This window comes from Pezoporus flaviventris, unplaced genomic scaffold (assembly GCF_033815535.1).
Source record: "Pezoporus flaviventris isolate CSIRO_AGI_PZ_B2104156 unplaced genomic scaffold, CSIRO_AGI_Pfla_v1 ptg000015l, whole genome shotgun sequence".
Lineage (NCBI taxonomy): Eukaryota > Metazoa > Chordata > Aves > Psittaciformes > Psittacidae > Pezoporus > Pezoporus flaviventris.
In genome coordinates this window covers 42453346-42478140 of record NW_026892563.1, presented here as the reverse complement: position 1 = coordinate 42478140, position 24795 = coordinate 42453346, and the positions used below count along the sequence as shown (strand labels likewise).

The window sequence follows — 24795 nt, the reverse complement described above, 5'->3', positions numbered from 1 at the left end:
GGATTCTGATATTTGCTTCCTCTGAAGTGACATGAACTGCTGCTTTATATACTGAAAAGGTATCAAAAGTTAAGTGTGACCTAGCTTCTCCTTGTACTGTCCTGGTTTTCCCTCCTGAGCCACCTGTTTCCTCTTCTCCCCCCTTTTAAATCTGCTTTTGCAGAAAAAAACTAATGGCTCTGTTTGTTTTCCCAAGTTTGCTTATTGTTCAAGTACACAGCACACTGAACTGTGTATACCTTAGAAACATGCTTATCATCTGTGTTTATATTGTCACGTTTGAATTGCTGGTGGAATAGTTTTGTGCTCACTACATTTACTGTTGCTGTCTGGAAGCCTGGTGGAATTGGTGGTACTTCCTTTTCAAGCTGCCATTACTCCTACTAGCGACGAGACAAAAATACTCGTGACAGAAGATTTTACACTGTGCATAAGTACATTTTCTGTCACAAACAGTAACAAACGTAGACAGAAAGTTAGTGATTTATGAAACTTAATGATGGCTGGTCCAAGTCTAGCACTAAGGCTGAATGCAGATGAACTACGTATTCCAGAGTGAAAGCAGATTACTTCTCTATCATAATAATGGAGTTCCCTTTTCTGCTTCCCATCGTTACTGAAAGCAATCTAAATCGCATGGCGTTATTTGTATATGTTACTCAGAAAGTTCCTACAGCGTTACTAGCTGGAAGCTCTTAATGTTGTAAAATAAATCCAGTGATTCTATCCATTTCTTAATGTGAACATACTGTAAATCTTCATGTTGCTTTGGTATCGGTGCAGTGATGCCGTGATCTTAGCAATCAAGATAGTTCTACCTTGTGAAGAAAATCCAACCAGCATTTCTCTCTGTAAATGCATTTTCTCTCTATAAAATGCTTTTTTCTCTGTATAAATAAATTACTTATATAAGTAATTCATATAAAATATTTATACAAATTATATACTTAATATACTTATATAAATTATATACTTAAGTATATATTTTTCTCTATCAAATGCCTTTCTCTTTTCTTAGTTCTAAATGTTCTGGTTTTATCTGGTAATGTTTTCAACAAGAGCATTAATCCACCCCTGGATGAGATGAAGCTCTCAGCAGAAAAAGTAACGTGTTCTCACGTGATCGATTTTCCAGCTTTGGTTTTAATTTGACAGGAAGGAAGAAAAAGCTTGGGGAGTGGTTTGCACTAATTCAGCGGTTATGAGAAATACTGATTTTTAGCTGACTTTGATGCTTGTGTGGTTGCTTGTGGTCCCCTCTGTCGCTGTGCCCAGAACTCCTAGCAATGCGCAAGTAGCAGAAAGGAGCCTGAATTTGTCAGCATACTCCATTTTAGCATCTTTTCCTTCCTTGTACTCAGCTGTCATCTCTTGCAACTTCCTTAAAGAAGGAACTCTTGAAAACTCTGGCATTATGAGTGAGCTTACTGCCACCGGGGAGAGGCAGGAAGAATCTTTCACTCTGTGCTGTGATGGTGTTTATAACTGTACATGGCATTTCGGGTTTTCCTTCTGTGTGTTTTGCCTCAAGAGTTCTGTGTGTCGGGCTAACGGTAACAGCTTCAAATTTGAAGTTCACGTCCATGTTCCTAATTGTTGTGACATTTTGAGTTGAACTGCATCCTTTCATGTTACAATTACTATCCTGGATATAGTAAGAAGAGTGAGCGAGCTCTTCCTGTCTTGCAGATAGGAAGTGAGAATGGCAAACATGTCCAAATAAGAATCAGACAAACTGTTTTATGTATGTATCACAGACTATATCTCTGCTCACCAGGATGCTGACAGCACCTGCAAACTCCATAGTGGCAGGTGCACTCACTCTTTGCTCCCTGCTCCCCTCTCCAGCGCCGAGCTTTCCCATTGTGGTGCAGTGAAGTCTTCCTCTGTCTATTACACGGCCTGCTCTTACTTGCCTCTTGCCTTCTGGCTATGCTGTGATGGCAAGGACTGCCTTAGGGCTATACAAACTATAAGAGATACCACGAAGTGCTGGAGCCTTGCAGATTTATAGAGTAGTTGCTGGACATCAGAAGTCTGTGAACTTGACTGAGTTTGCCTTAGGGCTGTGTGGGTTTAAGGGCTCTGAAGGATTTTAGGATATAAAAATGCTTTTCATAACTAGGTAACTCACCTTCAGATCTTTAAAAAAAAACAACCCTATTAAAAATCTTCATGCTGACCAACTGCAATAGATTAAGACAAAATTAGATAGGTCTTCCCAAAGCTCTATTTGAAATATGGTAGGTCATTCTGCACCACGTTTCTTAGCCAGACGTAGCTTTATTCAGTATAAAGCATGGGGCAGAGGCAGCAATCCGGTTGCGGGGATGAAATCAGGTGTACCTCTAACAGGCCAATTAAAAATTATTTTGGGGAAAAAAACCCCTCTGAGATCCTTACACCTTAAAAAATTATACCTCAATGGATTCTGTATTGTTTGAGGATTTTTATAACCAATATCTCGAGTATGCATTTGGCTCTGGTATCCACAGGATGGCTGCTGTCCAATGATCAGAGAAGAAGTCATTGAATGATCCTCAATGTTAACTGTTAGTTCAACCCAAGCTAAGGTGATGGACAATATCAGTTGCTCATGTGTCTGGGGACTGGAGTGCTGTTGCAAATCAGCTCTTGACAAAGGTGTTATCTTAGAGGAAGGCAGTGGCTCAATGTGACCAGCTGTGGCTGCTGAATCACAGTAGCACATCTATATATTGCAGCTTCTTGCCTTTCTTGATCTGTGCTCATGCTGCTGAAATTTTCTTATGAGGAAGGGTTTGATTTAGCAAACCATTATTCCCAAATACTATAAAGTTTGGGGAATGAAGGAACAAGGGTCATTTAGATGTTATCAGTTACATGTTATTTAGATGGAGACTGACTTGTACTCACTGCAAACTGAACAAAGCAATCCCAGCACTTTCTTCTTGGTGTTACGGGCCAGGGAATGAAACGTAATCAAAGAAAATCAGCTACCAGTGATTTATTATAAGAACTGGGTTAAGGCTGCATTGATGAACACAGTGTCTGGAAACTCAGTCAAAGCAGTGAGCTTTGTCACCCCGAACAGGTAAATACAGGATCTGAGTTTCAGTCTTTGACAATAACACTTTTGTAGGTTCCAAGGTAAAAGGGATCTTGTTTCAAAGCCATACGAGAAAAGATTTCCTAACGCAGGTCAACCTGAGGAGGTTTTGTTTCCATAGAAAAAAATAACAAATCAAACAGTACACAAAATAATGGGAAAAACACCCTCAGGAACCAACATACCCCACACCCTTGCCTCAGAACAACACTTCCTCGTGCCCTTTTTCACGCACTGAAAAGGAAACCCTGTAGTCAGTTACGATAAAAAGGATCTCGGATCTTGTCTAGCTCTCTCCAATAAGCACTTGATTAATTTACCTACTCCTCTTCCAGCATAGACTTTAGTAATTAAATAATGACAAAGCTACACTTGAGGGATTTTATTACATGTAGCATTCATTTCCTATTTCTTGAGCAGTTATTAATGTATAAGCAGACTTCCCTTATCATCCCAAGGCCTCTGATGGAAGAATTTGCCAAAAAGCTTGCTGAAATCCAGATGATTTTACCTTTATGTTTGGATTTTGGTGGGTTTATAAAAAGGGAGCAGTTGCAATATAAACATTCCCGTAATTCTAGTTATGCATTTCATAACCAGGTTTTCTGTGTTGGGAGAGAAGCAGGGGGCAAAGCAGGAGGAAGGGTGACCTTAAAGGAGGTGTTTGACAAAGCAGGTGCACTACGACTACTTCACCTTCTGAAACTTTAGAAGTACGTGTTAAAGATGTGTTTCTTTGTAGGAGATGGAGTTAATTGCTCTCTGAAAAAGTGCTGCCAGGGGGTCTCTGCTTTCAACCAATAGTTCCTAAGACTGCAAACCCTTAAAGCTTTGCACACAATTAGAAGTCAAGAATATCATGAAGCAAAGAAATCATGAATATTCAAACACCTCTAATGTCACATCAGGTAAATGGCATAGGATGTTCTAATAAAATTAGCACTTAACACCACTCTGTTCCTCAATCTGCTAATGTAATCTGTAGGTGAGCACAGGGAAAGGAGAAAAGCCATCTTTGCACTGCCAGTGAAGCTGTGATAGGAGGATAAAAATCTTTGTAAATGAAGGAACTGGCACGTTTTGCTTCTGCCCCTCATTTTTAGAGGCCTCTCTCAATGCTTCGATCTCAACTCCTCTGGCTTCTTTCTGACAGCCAAAGTGGCAAGAAGATAATAAAACCCTAAAAACCCTCATACAGCACCAGAAACTATGCCACCAGCATGGCCCTGCTTCCACAGTTACTGCCATCACTAGATCACTGCTGCCTAGTGGTGAAAGGACCCTTGTCAAAGCACTACCAAAAAGTTACGTCTTTCTGGTAATGTTACTACTTACATTTTATGTTCATCTCCTGCTAAAATCCGAGCAATTTCAGCAGTAGAGTCCTAAAGACAAAACCAAATAATAATCTTGCAAATGGAAAAGTAAAGATGTTTAAAATTGAATGTAGGTTTCTTAATACGCCTTGATTTCCCTCACAATTCATGGCATCTTTTAAGCCACTAAAATAGCTTACCTTGTTACAATCACTTGTGTTTCACCATTTGCGAATTCTTTGTATTAACCAGGATCAGAATTACACTCGATTTGTCTCGAGAGCTGCTCACAAACTTGTCTTGGAAACCTGTGTCTCCGAGTAGCTGAAGTAACCATTGTTCGTATGGTTGTTTCTTCCTCTGCTGTTTGCCTTCCTCAGTTTTTCCCCTTTCTTTAACCAGGTGTCACACATTTAATTCTGGTTTTGTTTCCTCATTTTAATTATGGTTTCCCACAGTATGGTTTGTAGCAAGAGCAGGCATGAGCTCCAGTAAGTGTTAGAAAGGATGCAGATGTTAAAAGGTTCACTTGCTCTTTCTTATTTCCTTATGCTGTACTTCTAATTTGGGAAATTAGCAGCAGTGCCTACTAGAAGCATCCATCTGACAGAAAAGTAGTTTGACAGCGTATTTCTGCTTCTCCCTCAAGGGACTGGGTTAAACTGGGATCTTGAGATGGCAAGAGAAGGACAGACAGAAACAAGCTGGTATTGACTAAGGGAATGGAAGTGGTTTGGAAAGTCCAGAAGAAAGAAGCAGAGGGCTGCTTTTGCTCACAGCACTTTGATATTGCGCTGGTGTACTTCTGAAGAGGACAAAGAAGTGTTAAATAAAGCAGGTACCTCTAGATGTAGATTCCAAGCTACCCAATGCATACAGATCCAGCACTGTGTGTCTTGAGGACACATTTAGTAACATTGCCAAATGCTGTATTTGAGGACCAGCACTTGTTTCACAGGACTCTTTTGCCAAGAGATGGGTTTTGGAGCTGGCTGAAAACCAGGTTCCTCTGGGTGCCTGGAAAACTGCCACTACCACCACTCCCTGGTTCTTTCCTTCTAAAACGATGTGCATCCAAATCAGGATGAAACAATAAAGTGTGTGTGTGGGATGTAGGGTTGATCTTTCCGGTGACCCAAAAGGGCCCTGGATGCTGCAGCTGCTCAGTGAAATTACTGTGCTTGCCAAAATCGTTGCTGCTAGCAGCTGTGAAAATAAGGCTGTCGGCTGCAATGACCAAATGTAGAGTTTTAGATCTGTAGGGTTACATGCAAGAATACATCTGTCCTTGAGTCATGGCCTTGCAGTTTTCAGGATCTGGTGCTTTGGAGAAAATCCCTCCCACCATTGATTTGAATGAAACGTTTCAGACTCTGATTTAGCATTTTCCATCAGATCTTTGTTTTGCCAGGGATTTGCAACTCCAGCAAATACATTACCATAAATGTTGTGAAATAGTGGTAATGTTTCTCCAAGTTGTTTGTGATAGCTATTCTCTAAAATACAAAGATAGGAGAATGAGGAGGTCTCATAAGCCATTTTAAGTATTCTCTACAGCTATTGTGTTTTCTTTCACTTTTCATAATGATTGACTTTATTAACATTCAGAATGTTACAGAAGCTAGTTCAGAGAACTAGCTTTCACTGAAACTGTATGGAAGCTGCAAGCAAGGTACAGATTTCTATCTTCAGTTCACCAAAGATGCATGGTCAAGAAAGCAAGGAGGTGGCTTCTAATTCAGTACTGCACAAGCTGTCACTCTATGTGGAAAACTGGGGAAGCGTATCTTCAAACAGTAATCCACATGGAAGCTTTATCCCCTTTCACTGGAAAAGTGTGTCAGTTTGGGGGTCTTTCACTTCTGAAGAAAATAAAGACAGTTAGGTCTCAGCTATTGCAAGCTATTCCAAACTTTGTTACTAACCTAAGCAGATTTTACTGTGCGTCAGTGTTTTCACTACCATGACTTTATGCAACATCCATCACAAGGTGCCTGCTCCAGGTACTCTGTTGGGGACTGTTCTCTCAATACTGGCAAATGTATTGATTCTGCTACTGGAAGAAACACAGAAACTGAAAGAAACAAACACAAAAGCTGTTGGTTGAGAATTGTGACTTATCCTGGGGCTTCCTGGGGGTCCACAAAGAATTCTTGCCCCTTTGAAATTAGTATTTCATCTGATTACGAGACAAATGCAATACCATGAGCAGTATGCCAGTTTTTTAACATAAAGTACATTGCTCTCTTTTGGCAAGCAGAGGGAATTGCACGGGTTTTTCTTCAGTGCTAACGTGTAATAGGCTTGAACTGGAGAGGCTATGTTATGGAAGCATGCTCAGACAATTCCTTTCTATATCTCCTGTAGCTGGTAGACAGTTTATGGGTTTTGCTATACAGGTTTCAGCTCCTCAGAATTCAATATTTTTTCCAGTGCCATTTATTCACAAAGCTGTGTTTTGCAGATGAAACAGTTATGACTAATTTGGAAAACTTTCCTCTGCACTTCAAATGTATGAGTTCACCCACTGTCAGCACCTGTCAGACTCCAGGGTAATGAAGTTGCAGGAATAGATGTAGCAACCAACTGGCTTTATTAGAAAATCAGGCTGATGACAGCAAACAGGGAAGAAAGTATGGGTACATAAATCTTCAGGGACACGGGGGCTGACTTAACACTGCAGGAGACCCCAAATGTCCTTCTCCTTTCCGTTTCTGTGCATGGCTAAATACAGCCTCAGTCCTTATCGTTTGTGAGTGGTGGGTTTAGGAGCAATCTTGTGTACACTGATTCTAAGTGGAGGAGGTTTTAAACACCTCTTCGCTTTCTTCTGTGTTTTCACATTGCCAGAGGATGTGAGAAATTAAATACATGTATGCACACATCCTGTTCACAGTGAGAAGCAAAAGTACCCCTTTTCTATGGAGGCAGAGATATTGTGACTTGTTAGGACCTTCTATGCATAAATAAATGGTGAAAGAAGAGCATCAAATCTGCCACACTTCATCAGATCTATGGCAGAAATCACAGTATCATGGTCTCTATAAACCATCTTCAAATACTTCACATATGCAGAAACAGAAATTTATGTCTTGGGCAACCTAATCTGTTGCACCAGGTTTAGTTTGTTCTTTGCATCACTGATATCCCTAATTTATATACGGGTGAGCTCTGAATCAAATTATTTTTCCTTTTCTTAGGAGAGGAGATACTGCAAATAGAAAGAAATTCAGTTAAATATGGTAATATTTATGGTAATTTGGAAAAGAATGGCTTTGGGTCTTGATTACAGTTAAACTACAATAGTTCAAAAAGACCAGTGTCTTTTTGCTCTCTTCAACTGGTGGCAGCTCACTGTTAGTTTGTTGATGGTGGAGATCTGCACTCAAACCGCAGCAAGTTAGCAAGTCAGGCCCATTAGTTCTCAAAAGAACGCTGAGAGCACAGCATAGTATGCACAGAGCTAATGTAAGTCTGTCTTAATAATGCTTTAATTATGTGTTAATTATTTATTCATTAAATTGTTTATCTGCATATTTCATCAAGTCTCAGGTGCCTCTGCATAGAAGCCGCAGGTCTTTCGCTGGCTGACAAATGTGGCAGTGTAGTGCTGTAATGTATGATCACATTTAAGCAAAAGTTGATGAAATTACACTTTTAGCTGGAGGAGGAGGTCTCTGAAATTTCACAGCATCCAAATTCGTGAATTTTCAAGCTTCCCTGACACCGTAACTGTGAAGCCAGTATATTCCAAAGGAGCAAGGATGGAAAAGCAAAAATAGCACTGCAGTTGACTTAATCACACCATATGCCATTCTGAGGTATTCAAACCAAAAAGAACATCTCTCAGAAGATGTCTTTTCCCCAGCCATGGAAGACTCTTTCTATTGGCAATCCTTTGAGAGCTTTTTTTCCTTAATGTGCACAGAGTAAGCTTGTCCTCAGAGTCCTCTGGAGTATTAGTAGTGATCTGTGCTGTTTCTCAGCGCTGCATAATCAAATGTGTCTTGTTCTGAGACATGGTGAACCACAAGATACGATTTAAGCCATATAAACTGTGTGCTGAGCGCTTGTCTGCAACCTGTAAGTAGTGAGTGGGGTTTGTATCATTGACCAAATCAAGGTCTGTTCCTTCAGTTGGCCCTTTCTCTTGTTCCTTCTGTCATTGCTTTCTCTTTTAAAAGTATAATATGCAAAAGATGCTGAGGTGGAATCACAGCAGATACTCTGTTTTCTGTGCAGTCAGCACCTAACCCAGTATATTTTGTAATGTCTTTAACCCCAATGTGTTTAGAGTTTAATAATGTAGAATGCTTTTATGTCTTTTATGGTTATCGTCCAGGCTCCAAGCTACCTTTTTTAATGCAGGTTATTAAAGAAGAAAGAGTAATATTTTGGGAACTGAGCTTTATCCAAAAAGCTGCCATTCTGAGTTTTTCACCATTATTGCCTATATTTATTCATACAAATCAGAAGTGTCACAAAATGTTACACTGTATAAAACAGTAATAATGCCCTTTAGATTATCATCAGCAATTGAAATCCCTGAAAAAAGTTTGCTGATTACAAATTCTGTGGGAGTTTTAAGTATTATTTTAAAGAAAACCCTGGCAATCCAATCTCTTGATTCTGTTGATGAATGAGCAAACAAGCCTTTTCGTGAACACGGTGAGTTAATTCCCAGGCTAGCATAAAACTGCAAGATCTTTATGCAGTCTGTAAAATAGCACCTGTCTCTTGCAGAGACCCGGTGGGTCCACAGTAAAACTGTTCATTTGTTCTCTACTGGGCCTTCTTATAGATTTAATGCTTCTGGTTTACTGCCATAGCTACCACTTACTGCTGTTTCCTGTTAGCATCTTATTCTCCTCCTGGAAGAGGCCCAGGGGTGATTGTTTTCATGATATTAAGCAGACACATCTTTAAGATGGAGAAATTGGTACCAGTGAGATTCTTTCCATGTACGTGTGACATCTGCTCTGACCCACAGTGGTCAGACCCACAGTTCTGGGTCCCAGGTAACCTGGGCCATCAACTCTTCTGCATCCTTCCTTGCAAGATTTGTTTGCAGGCATTCTTGTCTCTCTTTTATCATAGACAGATGGATGTTTATGGAAGGTTTCAGATCTGCACTGTTTCTTCTTCCTTACGTTTTATGAATGTCTGCAGCTTTTTAATTGACAAGTGGGATGTTGTAAACAACCCGTATTTTATGCATGTATGAAATGCAGTCATGAGTTTTATGGTAGTGATTGATGGCCTTGAAAAGTTGAGCAGAGAGGGCTAGGAGATTTGCGACTTGGCAAGAATGGATGGCTTCTTTGTGATACTTGGTATCTTTGCAGTATGCTTTGTATCTCAAAAGTGTTCTGTAAAAGTCAAGTTTGTGGCTGCTCCTCAGCAACCCCTAAGTTGCTAGTGAACACAGCAGCAGCCCCAGCTTTCAAAGGAGGGCCTTCTAAGTGCGCTGTCAAACAGCACAGATTTTAAGTCTCTTTTGGCACATTTTATCATATGATTATTGTTCTCTTTGGCTTTCTTTAGAAGGCTACATAACCACCAAATTTTTCCTGACTGCTATGGACATGACGTGTCTAAGGGAAGTCCATAAGAACTCTAAAGCCTTTGTCTATACCTTAGAGCGTGGTAAAGGTTCAGACCCAAAAGCATTAAGCGCATTGAAATTCCACAAAGGGTCAGATGTAGGTTAACTTTTGCAGTGACTGGCACTGGATTTAAATCACAGGATGGAAGTTCATCTATTTTCACATATAGTTCATAAACTGTATCTGAGAATCTGATCACGGGGCTGGTCATATAACCAAGTGTATAGCTGCTTAGAATGAGAGCTGGTTGGAAATACTTGGAAGTTCCAGTTTTGGCAAGTACAGATGCAGGACAGAGTGACTAGGGTATTTCCATCTGCTGTTGAGCAAGCCCTGGACAGCTCCCTGCTCCATCTCTCTTTCCCTCTTCTCTTTTTAAAAGAATTCCAGAAGACAATCACATACTGAAACCTGAGAACCAAGTCCATCTAAAGACACCAGGATTACTGTGACCGTATCTTAAATTCCCAAGTGGGCTTTCTGTGTCACCAGATACGCTGCAATACAAGAAGTGTGATGGAATCACATTGCAAACCTCTCGGCTTCTTGTGATTTTGGAAGGGGCTGGAGGTGTTGCGTGGTTGGGTTTTTCAAACCTGTCCTTTGTTAGAACTATTTATTTTTCGATGGATTTTGTGGCCTGAGGTCAGTCTATTTCTTAAGCTTTAGAGAGAGAGCCTACAAGCATTGTGGTTATGCGCTTCTCATGTAAATTGTGTTGTCCTACTATTCAAGAGACTCTTCATACACGTTTTAATGTATTTCAATAGAGAGGGAGGCAAATCTGAATTCACTCACCTCAGGGTAACAAAGGAGATGTATTTAGAATGGGAGAGTGGGTACCACTAATACAGCAGTTGGATGTCAACATCACATTCTCCTCCCAGCTAAAGTATAACAAACCTGACATTTTTCCCTGAATTACTTTCCAACATGTACACCAGCCACCATTCTTTTTCATAGATCCTAGTTGTGCAGTGCAGACTGCTTTTAGAGTGCTTTTGCTGGGGAAAAAATGTAGAATATAATTGCCTCCTCTAAAAATACTTCTATTCTACAGCAAAGTCTATTGTTTTGTCAGAGAACTTCACTGATTTTAAAGGGATATGTGCTGAATTGCAGGTGGTCTTTTGTTTGCCATTGTTCATAAGCATTGTCTTTGCGAAGGAGGTTTAGTTACTGTTAAGATGCTCTAGTTTTCTTTCAGTACAGTTGAAAATAGATAGGAGTACAAGTGTACCTTTATGACTGGATAAATGAAAACCATCCTCGCTATTCCACTGAAATCCTGTCTTTAGCCAAGTACCTATTTGGCAACTTTGGGATGTAAATGACTGCAGATTAAAGACATTAGGTCCTAGTGCCCTTTTCATTCCATTAAGAGCTAACATGTGTATAATTATAAAAGCAAATGTGCAGAAGGCAATCATGTAAATACCAATAAAGGTTTCTTAGTAGCAAAGCTGATTTCATGTAAATAACTCATCTTAATCTGTTTTAATTAAAAAAGTCTAATTACAGAGAGCAGCTTACGTTGATCAGCATGCTCAGATGAATGCTGGTATATGTCAGCTAGAAATAAATAAATAAGAGGGAAATAACCTATATAAAGAAATCCAAAAATAGTGTTGGATAACAAGAGTTGAGTTCGAACACTGGCACTGAATACGTATTGCTGGATTCATCCCAGGCAGTTAGAAAGTGAAGGCCAGCTGAAAATACTAATTAAAAGAAGAAAAAACAGGGAAAAAAGGCAAAATTGACATATGGTAATGTAGAAGGAATTCTGAATGCAAGAGTGTGGGAGTGACTGCAGTCAAATCACATCATGTATGCCTTGTCCTTTTGTGTGGGGAAAGTTGTCCACCAAGCATGGCAAGGAGTAAGTCCCTCCCTCCCCAAACGCATCCTTCATGGACTCACGTACCTTTCGCTACTGAGGGCGTAAAGCAAAGGCTTAGTCTGGGTAACATAGATTTTCAAATATCTAAAAGAAAAAAAAACAGTGAACTAGGAGTAAATGGTGTTTTGATGGTTATCTAGAAAATAATGGAAGAACTGCAGTTTCCCATTGCACGAAGACAACAATAAAATATTTCAAAACAGAACTTCAAAGCAAAGTGGACTAAATACTAATCAAGCAAATTCTCTAATTTCTCCTCTTCACATAATAATTCTAATATTATAAAAATACTTTGAAAATCAAAGATTAATAGAACCATCATTAGTAAGGAAAAACAAGCCTCAATGAATAGACCGAGGCAGGGAATTTTTTCCCGCAAGGTGGATTAAAGCCCACTTAAAACCAGGTAAGAACTGGCTTTTTGATTTCAAATGGCATGGTTTTCTCCTGCTGTCCTTTGAAGACAAGATTTAGATGATCACGTTGTTCGTCTCCTGCTCCAGTAAACTTTTGACCTTTTAAGCGGTTTTAAGCTGAATTTGATAAAGCATTAGAGATCTTAAAGCCTCTACCGTGTTCTTAAGAAAATAGTACGAAACAAGGATAGCAAGGAAGGACGAAGATGATGGTGAGCTGTGAATTTGGTACCATTGTGAAGCATGAGGGAAACTACCAATGCTGTCCTGTGACTACAGCCCTTTTTTCACTATGCACACTGCAAAGGGAAGTTGAAAATAAAACAATGTATTCCAAAATGACACTAAAGCCATGTGTATTTACGGTGTAACTGTCACAACATATTTAAGAAGTTCCATCTGGTTTTGGGGTGGCGCTTGTTGATATTAGGTCATTTCAACAGAAATGTGGAACAGATCTTAGAAGCGGAAAGCTTCTCAGTCCACCTTTAACACCCTCAGGAATGAAGGGGTATAGAAGTTTCATGTACATATTCCTGCTTTGTTTTGGTTCAAACCAGGCATTTTCCCAAAACATCTTGAGTCCCCTACCTTTCTAGGCTGTCTCATTAGCACCAATGAGCATTTAATTGTTCACTGGGGGGTAGAACAGTTTCAACAGTGGAATGCAAACTGTAGATCCATGGGTACAGCATTACAGGGAAGATGTAGATGAGTCAGTCTGAAATTGTGGAGGACCCCACACCAGGGCAGGGGGATGCCTAAAGAAGGCTGTGACCCCATGCTGGAGCAGGGGAGGAGTGTGAGGAGTCCTCCCTGTGAGGAGGAAGGAGCAACAGAGATAGTGTGTGATCAATTGACCACAACCCCTGTTCCCCATCTCCCCACACCACTGCAGGGGAGGACATAGAGAATTCATGAGTGAAGCTGAGTCCAGGAAGAAGGGAGGGGTGAGGGGAAAATGCTTTCACACTTGGTTTTATTTCTCATTGCCCTACTCTGATTTGGTTGGTAATTTAAGTTAATTTCCCCCAGTTGAGTCTGTTCTGCCCATGACAGTCATCGGTGAATGATCTCTCTCTGTCCTCATTTTGATCAATGAGCCTTTTGGTACATTTTCTCTCCCCTGACCAGTTGAGGAAGGGGAGTGATAAAGCAGCTTTGGTGGGCACCTGGTGTTCAGTCAAGGTCAGTCCACCGCACTCTAGAAGGCCACAGCTGCAGCTGCGTTGCTCAGATTTTATAAGTTAGATTGGAAAAATATAAAGGAGCTTTCAGTCAGGCCACTCCTCCAGTGACAGAAGATGGAACAGGTTACTTAGCCCCAGACTGTATTCTCTTCAGCCATGCATCATCCCGCTAATTTTCCACAAAAAACCCAACTGATTTAAATGTGATTTGGGAGGTAGAAGGATGTTCGGCAGCATGATTGCTCTCACAGAGCTCAGGAGCTGTGGGAAAACATACACCTTGTTAAACATGTTACAGATTTACTCTCTTTTGTGGTTATGGCACTACCAGCGGCACCAAGAAGCTGTGGCTTCCGATTTCAGACAATTCTTCCCTTTTAAGATGTACCCCTTCTGTTTCCCAAGTAGGTTCTGCTGCATTGAGATTTGTATTTGTGGTCAAGTGTGCGTGATCCCTCCATCCACGGGAAGAAAAAGGGAAGCTTTCTTATAATACCTGTGAATCTGAGAGCCAGTTCAGTGGGAGAGATTGAGATTTACGGTCCACTGTGTAGTATGATCGATTGGTTTTCTCTCTGAAAATGAAGCCATACAAAAGCACAGCAGTGTAGTTGTATGTTTCATAGTTTTGCTTTAGTTTTGGCAAAATCCTATTTACAGCAAGCAATGGATTGAAAAGAGTATCTAGAGGAGATCAGCACCTTCAGTGCTTACTGGCGGACTGGCCTCCTGATTGATGGATAGAGTACAAGTTTTCATTAAAGGTTCAATAAGGAGGTCTGAAACGGATGCCTTCACCTCTATGGTACCTGTTGGTATGCTCAGCTGGAAAAATAACATATGGCTTCCTATTCTATAAAGCATACAAAGCATACATGTGCCCCAGACGTTAGCTGCAGCACTTTGTTTATGCAGCTGCAAGGCACACTCATGTCTTTAAAGGTATCATCTGGAGAGTAAACACAGTTTGCCACCTAAATTTTTAGGTAGCAATGCTACCCTAAAATTCTGGACGTAACAGGCTTTGCATTTGGGGGAGAGGTCTTGCTAAGGACAGGCAGGGTTATGGATAATATTTTATCTTGCTAGCAGAGTTTTTGCATCAACCTTGCCTCGAATGCTTTGTAAGAAATGTTATGTCTTCCTAAAAGTCTTGAGTTAGCAGGTCAGTGTGTTGTCAGCATAAATGTGTTGTGGGTCTCGGTGAAATGAGTCTTTTGACTGAGTATCAGCTCTTAAAATAGCATCATTGTCATTCCCTAGGAGGGGAAAAATAACAGCTGACTCTCAAGAAAAAAAAAGCCATCAGCATGTTCTGCAAATATAGATGAGATGTCCAGTATAATAACCATAAACATCTTGTGCAAATACAGGGTTGCAATCCTAGTAAAACAGTGTAAATGCTAAAACCCTAGTCCAGATAAAAAAAAAATCAATCTCAGTTTTTCCCTGCGAGTATACTGCTGTACTAAGTGTTGTCTCTAGGTACCTCCTACCTTTCAGAGCTAGCTTATGTGGGGAAAGGCAGATGAGCCATGTGCTTTACCAGTAAGCAGCTGTTGTGGTTTAAACCCAGTCAGGTAATTCGTTCGCTCACTTCCCCCCCTTTCTTGCCCTCCCCCTGCTCTCGGAGGGACGGAGAGGAGAATCAAAAGAATGCAACTCCCACGGGTTGAGATAAGAACAGTTTAGTAACTAAGGTATAACACAGATCACTACTGCTACCACCAATGATAATAATGATGAAGGAAATAACAAGGGAACAGAATACGACACCTCACCACCCGCTGACCGATAACTCGCCCCCCAAGCCCGACCAAGCTCCGACCGATACCTCCTCCAACCCTGCAGTCTCCCAGCCCTTCCGGCTAACTCCCAGTTACATCCTGGGCATGACGTGCTGTGGTATGGAATAGCTCTTTGGTCAGTTTGGGTCAGGTGTCCTGTCTCTGCTTCCTCCCAGCTTCCCCTCCTCCCTGGCAGAGCATGAGGCTCACAAAGTCCTTGGCCAAACCAAAACATCTCTATCAGCTCTGTTCCCGAGCCGAAAGTCAAAACACTGCACTGCACCAGCTACCAAGGAGGAGAAATATGACTGCTACTGCTGAACCCAGGACAGCAGCAAACTATAGGCATTTGAAAACACTAAAGGTGGGATTTAGCTCATTCATCTGCGCCAGTTGTGGCTAAAAGGGCAGTTCTATTTTTGTTTTACAAATCACGCGCCGCAGAGGCTGACAGTCACCTGTCTAAAAGTCCTGATGTCATTCACTTTGTTCTCAAGAGTACACAAAGAGCAAACAGTGAGCAAAACACAGAGGGAAGTGTATTTAAGAGGGATGCCAGCATGGGGCCCAAGGACACTTCCAAAAGGTACCACTGTGCTTCAGTCACCAGCATTTTGTTGTATCACATACACCGGTAAATAAATATCCCTAATGAAGCAGTACTTTATTGTTTGTGCAAAATCAGTGTTTCAGCAACTGGCAGACAGAGCAAAACATGTCAATATACCTCTGACACATACATTCCTCTACCCAAAGGGTTTATCAACCCCAGACATTAGAACCAGGCCAAGCAGTAAAGGGCTGTGTATCCAGTACTAGTCCCTCAAACTTCTGAGTAGGCTTTCAATACAATTCGGCTTAGTCTCCTATTCTCTCTGAGGCCTCACAGACCTTAGCAAGTCTATGTACATCTCCTTCCTTAGCAGCTGATCACAGACTGCAACTCTTTCCTCACTGATGCAATGAAGCTGTCTGTTCACTGCAACTTATCCTACAGGACCACCAGACAAATGGATCTTTTCCTGAAATCCTGGTCCCTATTTATGTCTTCCCACTGGACAACTTTTATGTCTACATCTTAGGATGCACAGGCTTCACCCAACGCAGACTGTATCTTTCTGTTGCCCTGAAATTGTAAGAAGCCTGTAGTACCACCAGGCATGACACACTGTCCATTTTACCAGTACAGAGCAGCACTGCTTTCCTCTGTTCAGAATATATGACATGGTTTAGTGTGGGCTGTCCCTGCCCATGGCAGCGGGGTTGGAACTAGATGATCTTAAGGTCCTTTCCAACCCTAACTATTCTGTGATTCTATATTGAGCTGAAGCTTTAAGGAGTCTTTAGGCAAGCAGATCAAGACAACTAAAACTTGTCATCAGGATGTTCCATGGATGACTTCCAAGTATACTAGTAACAAAAAATACATGTTGAACTTCCAAAAACAACCTCTTATGAAAGACAGATTTCTTGAATTTCCATTCAAACCAGAAAATGCCACTTTAGTGCATCACCTATGCAGCTTCCTCCAACTTATTACTGTGTTTGACAGTGTTTATTCTTAACTCTTTTGCTTGTGGCTTTGTAGCAGCTGTGTGTGAACTTGTACGGCTGCATTCAGGATCATTCCAACGATGTTCCACAACCTAGGAACAGAAAGAAAGGGAAATGTTTTTCAGAAAATATCATCATATAATGTCATGAACTCTTGGAGATACAACTTCTATTTCTTGTCACTGGAGGCACAGTGTGACTAGCATCCTGGCTCGTTGCTTGTTTTCTTTGCAAGTTAAAAAGCAATCCACTCTAAGCCCATGTTCTGAATGCTGTTGCTGAAATCTGAAGAAAGCAGTACTGTTTAGAGAGTAATATTGCCTTTAAATAGCGTGTAGTATGTAACACAATCACCTTAATGTTAGGTATGTTAAATATAAGGAAGAAATCTTGTTTTTATTAAATCACTTAAGTTCAACTGCAGTGCACACGTATGTATGTGTGTATATATTAAAAAACATGGCCTTTTCCTGATAGGCTTCCTCTGTGATGAATCAACAGAACCAAGCACTTTGAGAATGTGATTATTCTGATCTAAGTCAAGAAGAGATGAATCATGCAATATAAATGCTGATTTCTGCCCATTGAAGAAGGGGTGTATATATATTCTTCAGAGAATGAAAATAGGGATGACATATTCAAGTGCAGATGTCTTCACTTGGACATGTACAGTTAAATAGACTCCTCCTCCCACATGCTGCAAAACCTAAAAACCCTCCAATCTATTCCTGTAGCCGTGAGTGCATATTTATAGGGTGCACAAGTGTTGTCAGGTTTGCAAATCTTTTAGCACAAGTATGAGCTCAATTTTAGTGTCAGGTCACTTATTTTGTAGTCTGAATGGGAATGACCCTCTCCTGAAAATCTGTCCTTCCCTGCAGATGCTGAGCCCTTCAGAAAACTTAATTGAACTGATACATCTAAGCCTGCATAGCTTGAGAAAAGCACAAAATACAAAGCGGTCAGAAGTACTACATAAAAGCTCATTTGACTGATTCCTATTGATTGTCGAAGATATATCTGAACAACTATCTTAAACAAGAAACTGATCAATGCTAGGAAATAAATTAAGCAAGGATAACTCCAGAAGAACTTTGAAAACGATACAAAGAAAACAGTAAACAGGCATGTCTGGAAGAAATGTGACCCTTTCACAATACTAACAGCAACTTTAACTGAAACAGATGTGTTTGTGAAGTATTGTTCTTGCTCTTGATTATAAAGAGACTGATGATAAGAGAATGAATGTCTTGCTCAATAATAAAAGATCCTTGTGTTAACACGGATGGACAAGTTTTGTCAAGATCCACCTTCTCAGCTCATTTTCAGAACTTCAGGAGAGTTTCAGCCACGTTCTCAATTGACCATTGTTATGCTATTAAAATCAATGACTTGTCACCAGTTGCTCTCTGGTGATACATTACTTTTGCTCCATCTCAGTAAAAAGGTTTGATTTCTCCTTGTTCAAAATCACCTCAGAAAGGCTATATAATTTATCTGTGTTTATTGCTTAAGCATTTTCCCTTTTTTCTTTGGAAAAGACATACTGGAAAAATGTCTCTCCTCTCAAACTGGTCCTTCACACGCATCCATAAATGTGTTCCAGTCTTAGGACATATTTTATATAGAGTCCTTTTTTAACTGGAGCATCTATCAAACACCAGAATAAAAATCAAAGAGCATGGGGAGAAGCAATGAATAAAACTGCAAAGGACTCACACCCAAGCTAACAGAGAGAGGCGGCAATATCAAGATAATGGTGGCCTGCATTTGAAAGTCAATGACTGCTTGAGATTGCTTATTCTTAACCTTTAACATTTATGTTTATTTTTCTTCCTGTTCTTAAAGAACTTGCCCATCTCAACACATCAAAAAGGCATTTTACATTCCTTGTGTTGTAAATTTAGTCCAGATCTTTCTTTTCCCTCAGGATGCCTGCACTTCATAACATGAAACAAATGAAGCATACCCCAGCACCCGTGAAATTCTGTTCTGATCTTCAGGCACAGGCTCAATTATTATTAAAATGGACTTGGTTATTAGACAAAGCACATAATATTTACACTTTTCTTTCTGCTTTTACAGACTTCTCCGATTTATATCGAAGCTTAAGGATATGCAAATATCAAAATGTCCCATCAGAAATGCATTCCAAGTCATTTATTTACATAGCACTGATAAACTAATACTGGAAGTCATTTAATATTGTATTCGGGGGGGGGGGGGGGGGGGGGTAGGGGTGTATTTGCTTATTAAAGGAAGCTTGGTGCCAGATTTGTATTTCTAGGTATAATAATCTATTGTCTAGATACATCCACATTAATGGCTACAGTACTCTCTTTCTCTGGGACAACAGCTCAGCTGTAACATTTGTTTATCTGACCAGTCATTTTTATTCTCATCTCGCACAGAACCTCCCACTGTTCAAACAGCTGTTCTAAACCAGTCAGCTCATGTGAATCTGAACAAAGGTCTCTTAGGCACTCTATCAGTCTGTCATCATAGGTTTTGAGATGGTTTAGATATTCAACTTGGTAATATCAGGCACTGTGTTTCTACTGAGCGATCTTTGTTTCATTAGTTTCTTGCTTCCTTTTGATAGCAGCCAAAAGGTTGTCCTACATCTCTAAAGAAAATATGTCCAAGGACGAAACCTGGAATTTTACTGTAGTCTATAATAATTAAATATTGAAAATCCTTACTCTTCATAAAAAGAATCAAAACGTGCTCTTAAGATGCCAAGGGGACAGAGTCCGCTGTTGAAGTTAGAGTGGAAATCCTTCCTGTAACTTATCCCTTCTGCTTGGTCATTTTTCAGTTTATTGGAATTGAAAATATTTAAATAAATCAGAAATATGGGGGAAAAAACCCATATATTTAATATAGTGACCAGGAATATTTTTCCCAGTAGATGTTCATACTTCATTAATCAAATCTTTTTTATCTCTCTCTAAAAGGTAGGGAACTTACTTTTCTTGTAACAGTTCAATGAACATCTGCAGAATAATTATCTAGGTTAAATATCTATGATCTTCCTTTTAGTTTATATAAAGGTGGTACCTGTTACATGAATGAATCAGTGAACGTCTCTCCTTAGATTTTACTGGGAGTGAATCAGTCTGATTCAACCATATGTCTCATTTTAAGACAGACTTGCAGAATATCCCAGGAAGACATCGTCCATGTTCCCAGCAACTCTCTGCTTTATTCAGAAGCCCAAAGAGGACTGACTGGAGCTGTGTGTGATTCATTACACTTTTGAGTAAAATGAAATACAGAATATATATTATATATATATTATTTGAACGTCTAATGGTTTTAAACAGTAATATACTCAACATTTGCAACAGATTTTTTCCCCCATTCCAAGAGAATGTCACATACACATTCCTTCTGTTCTGATCCTTTTTCATACAAATGTGTTAGAGTACATAACAGATCTGTTACAGAGAGGAGTTACTATTTGCCTAATGAACAATACCCCGAAACTTGTCAGAGCATTACTCACAATCTAGGCAAATATAAATGTTTAAAATCATCAGCCTGTATTAGGAGCTTTGGGAGAATTCCGCTGTTTAAGTCACACTTTTCCCCCTGTATTGAATGCAGGGAAAGTTGTTTCAGTATCAACTTAGAGACTGTGTTTGCTGCTTTCTTAGGTGCTTCCTCCTACTGGTAATTTTTGTTTGTTTCTGATTTATCATCATCTATTTTAACGCTGTGATCAACACTGGCTTTGCTGACAGAAGATTCCATTTGGGTATGAATACTTTCATAATCTTGATTTATGACTTGCCTTTGATCCTATTCATTTTATCTTGTACTAACTGTGAATTTGAGATAGAGCTCTAGGAATGTGCTTATGTGTCATCTTTTGCTACAGAAAGTTTTCTCTTCTGCATTTCCTTTTCATTCACTGTGAAATACATAGCCTACAGACTAAGACCGTTCACTCAGCCAACTAATGACAGCTAATGATGCTAATGCACACATTGAATATCTGTGTGTGCAAATAAAACCCTTCATTGCAATGGCCATACTGGATTAACATTTACAGGAATTTCCTAAACAGGAAGAAATAGAAAGACACTTTTCATGAGCCATGTGCTTGCTGAGGGACACCATTTGCCAGTTTTCCTTGACTGGGAAAAAAACCCCAACATTTCTTAGAAGAATCTTGAGAACAAATTCACCCTAAAATCTGTGAATAATTGTGGGCGTTTTAAAAATATCTTTAGTATCAAAATGTACTCAAGACTGTCTGAAAAGAGTTAAAAATTTGGTCACCCCAAAGCTTTTTCCTATGTAATTGGGACAATCAATTACTAATAAATTATGAATATAAAAATCACCTGTTTTGCATAGCCCTACTTATCACATCAGAATGTAAATGCAGTCAAAAGGAAGTGATCAGTTCCATTAAAAAGAAACCTGAATCTCTAGGCTGTGATTTAAAATACTGTTTATAGCCATATGACTGGCAGTAGGGGCAGAGGTGCCTTTCTAAACTCAGTCTTTTAAGAGTCTGTGCCACTGAGTTAGCCTTTCTTCAGTAGTCTTATTGCACGTTTTGTGTTTTCATTACTTGTTTGGATAAGCTTATTATAAGGCTTGTTACTTAGATAATAGTAAGACACTGAGTTGGGTTATAGCCATACATGTGAGATGGACTGTAAGATACACCAGCCCAGAGCTAGCAAGGTTCATACCAGCATCAATTCATTAAATTCAGCTAAGTTTTTCAAAGTTGTTAAAACTATAAAATAATCTGGAAAAGCAAGGCAAAACAAAGAACAGAAAAGAAACATGGTGTCGTTCATCTACAAATTAAGTATATTGGTAGTTTATAATCTGCTATGAAACATTTTATAGAAACAGAAGTCCTAGCAAAAGCTTTGCATGGTAAGCAGATACACAATTAAGGGAAAACACTTTGTTACCGTAACAGTTTCCTATTGACCCTTTTATTGAACATAAGAATCTCAGAAGTACTGTATATTTCAGTGGTGTTTTACAGGGTTATGGAGAGAAGAAGTGATACATGAAATCACTTTTCATATTTAGTCTGCGATACTATACATCCAGGTTCTGAAAAGCAGTTTTCATTTTTGTTATATTTAATGCCGCCTTTGCCTGTTTTGAAAGCCAGCAAATGTAAGGAAATAAAAAGGTATTTTTTTTTACAGCTTTCTGGCTCTGTTACAGATTCATCCTTCACATGCAGACAATAAGCAAAATTTCCTGCTACTGGTCAGAAAACATACTGCGAATGTGACAGGCTTCTCCTGTTGCGCCCTAACAGGCCTGTTAATACAGTTACAGCCATGGCTGTAAGAAGGTAGCGGAGCACACAAACAGACCCAAAGCAGGGTTGGAAAAATCCTCACAGCAGCTTCCTTTTGCCACTGTTGCCAGAACAACACTGTGTATGTCTTTTAATGTGCACCACTCATCATCATGCTGATGCACAACTCCGTATGCACGAAAAGCATGAAACTCTCTGGCTCCATACTCAATAACTACGCACTGTTGTCCAACCACTGGCAAAGAACAAGCATTTAAAAAAGCACAACAAATAGTCTTTCAGGGTTTGCCTTCTACTAAAGAGTCCAGCACTTTGCGACAGCCTTCTCTGAAGTCCAACAAAGTGCGCTTTTTTGGTCCCAGGTACAGAACATTAGACAAGCATTATGCACAGGGACTGTTTAACTGGGATAGCTTTTGTCTAGGTCTGACACAGATTTGCTTACCATGTGTTTGCCTGAAAAAAAACATTATTATGTTTTTCAGGTGTCCCAGAGAAGCCTCGGGGGAGAGAAGAGACTTGTGCACGTTTGGACAGAACTTTCTGCAAGGAAGGGAACAAGGCTGATGGGATCTGACAATGCCCAGTGGGGACACGGTAAATGCACAGACAGACACAGAATTTGAGATTTAGTCACAGCATAAACAAAGACTCTGTCTTGAACCGTCCATCTTTCATTGCGACAGGTCCCCAGAGATGCTGCCCGTCACCTTTGTTAATCCCATGCAAAGGATCAGAGTTAGACAAGCAGATAGCTGATCGTTCTGGCCACAAACCTTCAAGGTCTGTGCTGCGGTTGCTTCTCCAGCAAATCTATTAAGCTTTTTCTCAGATTCCTTTTATTGGCATTTAGTCCATTGCTCCTATCCATTGAATTATCCTTTTGCTCTTTCTTCTCCCCCCCAGTTAAAGCAATCAGTAATACTCTGTGTTGGGTTTGAAGGGCATTAGGATATTTTTGCAGGCTGCACATTTTAGACATCTGGCTAATGCTAACCGCAAATGGTCTGGGTGCAGGTGGGGATTTCTTTTTCCTGTTTTAGACTTATCCTTTTTTAATGAGGGTCGCCTATCTTATGTGTCTCTTGTAAATATTATTGTAAGGTTTCCTGTCTGTGCCGGTTCTGCTGGATCAGAACCACACTAAAGGAGGGGGTTAATGGTGAGGAGTGCCTAACCTGCTAACCAGCAACAAGGACAAGAGATTCTGACCCTTCTTTGAGTGTTGGCTGGTCTCTCCCTGGGTCTCGCAGCCAGTCTGCCCAGTGCAGATTGCAAAGTTGTCTGAGAAAGACATTATGAAGCTGCTCCTGTTTCACCACTGCCTAAGCTTTTACTTTCATCATTGACTATGAACAGGAAGGGGACATAGGCAGGGTAAGATATGATTTGTGAAAGAGGAAAGGCTGCAAGAAAAGCAGTAGAGGAAAAAATGCAAGGAAGACTTTCTACTGAAATCCTCCATCTTGTAAAGCGTGATTTTTGCCTGCTTAGTACATATACACAATACCTGAATCGATTCTGCTGCGGAGTCAAGTATCTCAGGTCTGGTTTACCCTTCATGTACACACTAGGATGGTGCAGGCACATGTATGTGCATGCTATATGAGGTCAGTATATGAAAGAAACTGAATTGTCTGACAACACAAAATACAAACAAAAAAAGATTATTATTATTATTATTATTGGACCAATTCACTTTTCCTGCACTCTCCTTTCTTGATGGCAGTACTGTAAGATTCTGCTCCCTTTAAGTTACTAAAAGGTGACTAGATTATCTCCAAGGAAGACCTAACTTAAAGACCACATTAGTGTAGTGTCCAAGTGATACAATAAACTCCTTGTTTGTACTTAGGATACTACCAGCATTTTCAGTTTGTTTTTTTCTTCCTCTCCAAAACCACACAATTGTAGATGGTAAGGAATTTGCAGGGCTGTCTCTGGAGTTCCCAGGAGGTGAGGTGTCTATATGGCACAGGAACCATAGGGAGGCTTTCATGAACACATACTTGGGCATCTCTGCTGCTGCATGACTGCATGGCAGTTGGGCAAGCCTGATTCTAGCAGGTATGATGAGGCCGCATAAGGGGAGGCCATGAAGCTGCACTGCCAAACTGTGGGAAGGAGGATGCAGGAGGATATTTGTGCTCTGTGCCCTGTGCTTGGAGTTGTGGATTTTATTTTGGTGATCTGTCACTGTGGAGAAAGCGGCTCTCCTTGCTGACAGATCTGCTTTAGCCATAACAGCCCTTGACTCTTATTTCAGAAGATGATTTAAGACAGCGTTTAAGAGCCTTAATGAGAACAGTAAATGATCCCAATGGAACTGATACGCAAACCTTGCTGAATCATGTTCTCAAGTCTTATTTCTTACCACAGTGGTAGAACCACACTTTTCCTACTGCAAACCACTTCCCCCCACCAAAGAGATTCCATCTGGGAACATCTAATACTTTCCCAGTAACCTACAGAGTACTCCAGTTGAACACTTCTGTGCTTAGTAAATATGCTAGTCAGTTGCTAAGAAGAGTAATGAATCCTTAAGCGTACATAAGAATGATTTATGGCATCATGTGAATTTACAGCTCATTACAGGAAATAATTACATTCCACTAATTACAAAATTTAAT

At 40.1% G+C, this 24795-nt stretch overlaps 1 long non-coding RNA gene across 1 annotated transcript in view; it reads left to right on the top strand.

Annotated features, from left to right (window-relative positions):
• LOC133269720 (uncharacterized) overlaps positions 1 to 22941 on the top strand; it is a 202051-nt gene extending 179110 nt beyond the window's left edge. Inside the window, exons 3-4 of the long non-coding RNA XR_009743530.1 lie at positions 22651 to 22762; positions 22852 to 22941. This is a non-coding gene — a long non-coding RNA (uncharacterized LOC133269720). The remainder of the gene's footprint in view (positions 1 to 22650; positions 22763 to 22851) is intronic.
• The last annotated feature ends 1854 nt before the right edge of the window (positions 22942 to 24795 follow it).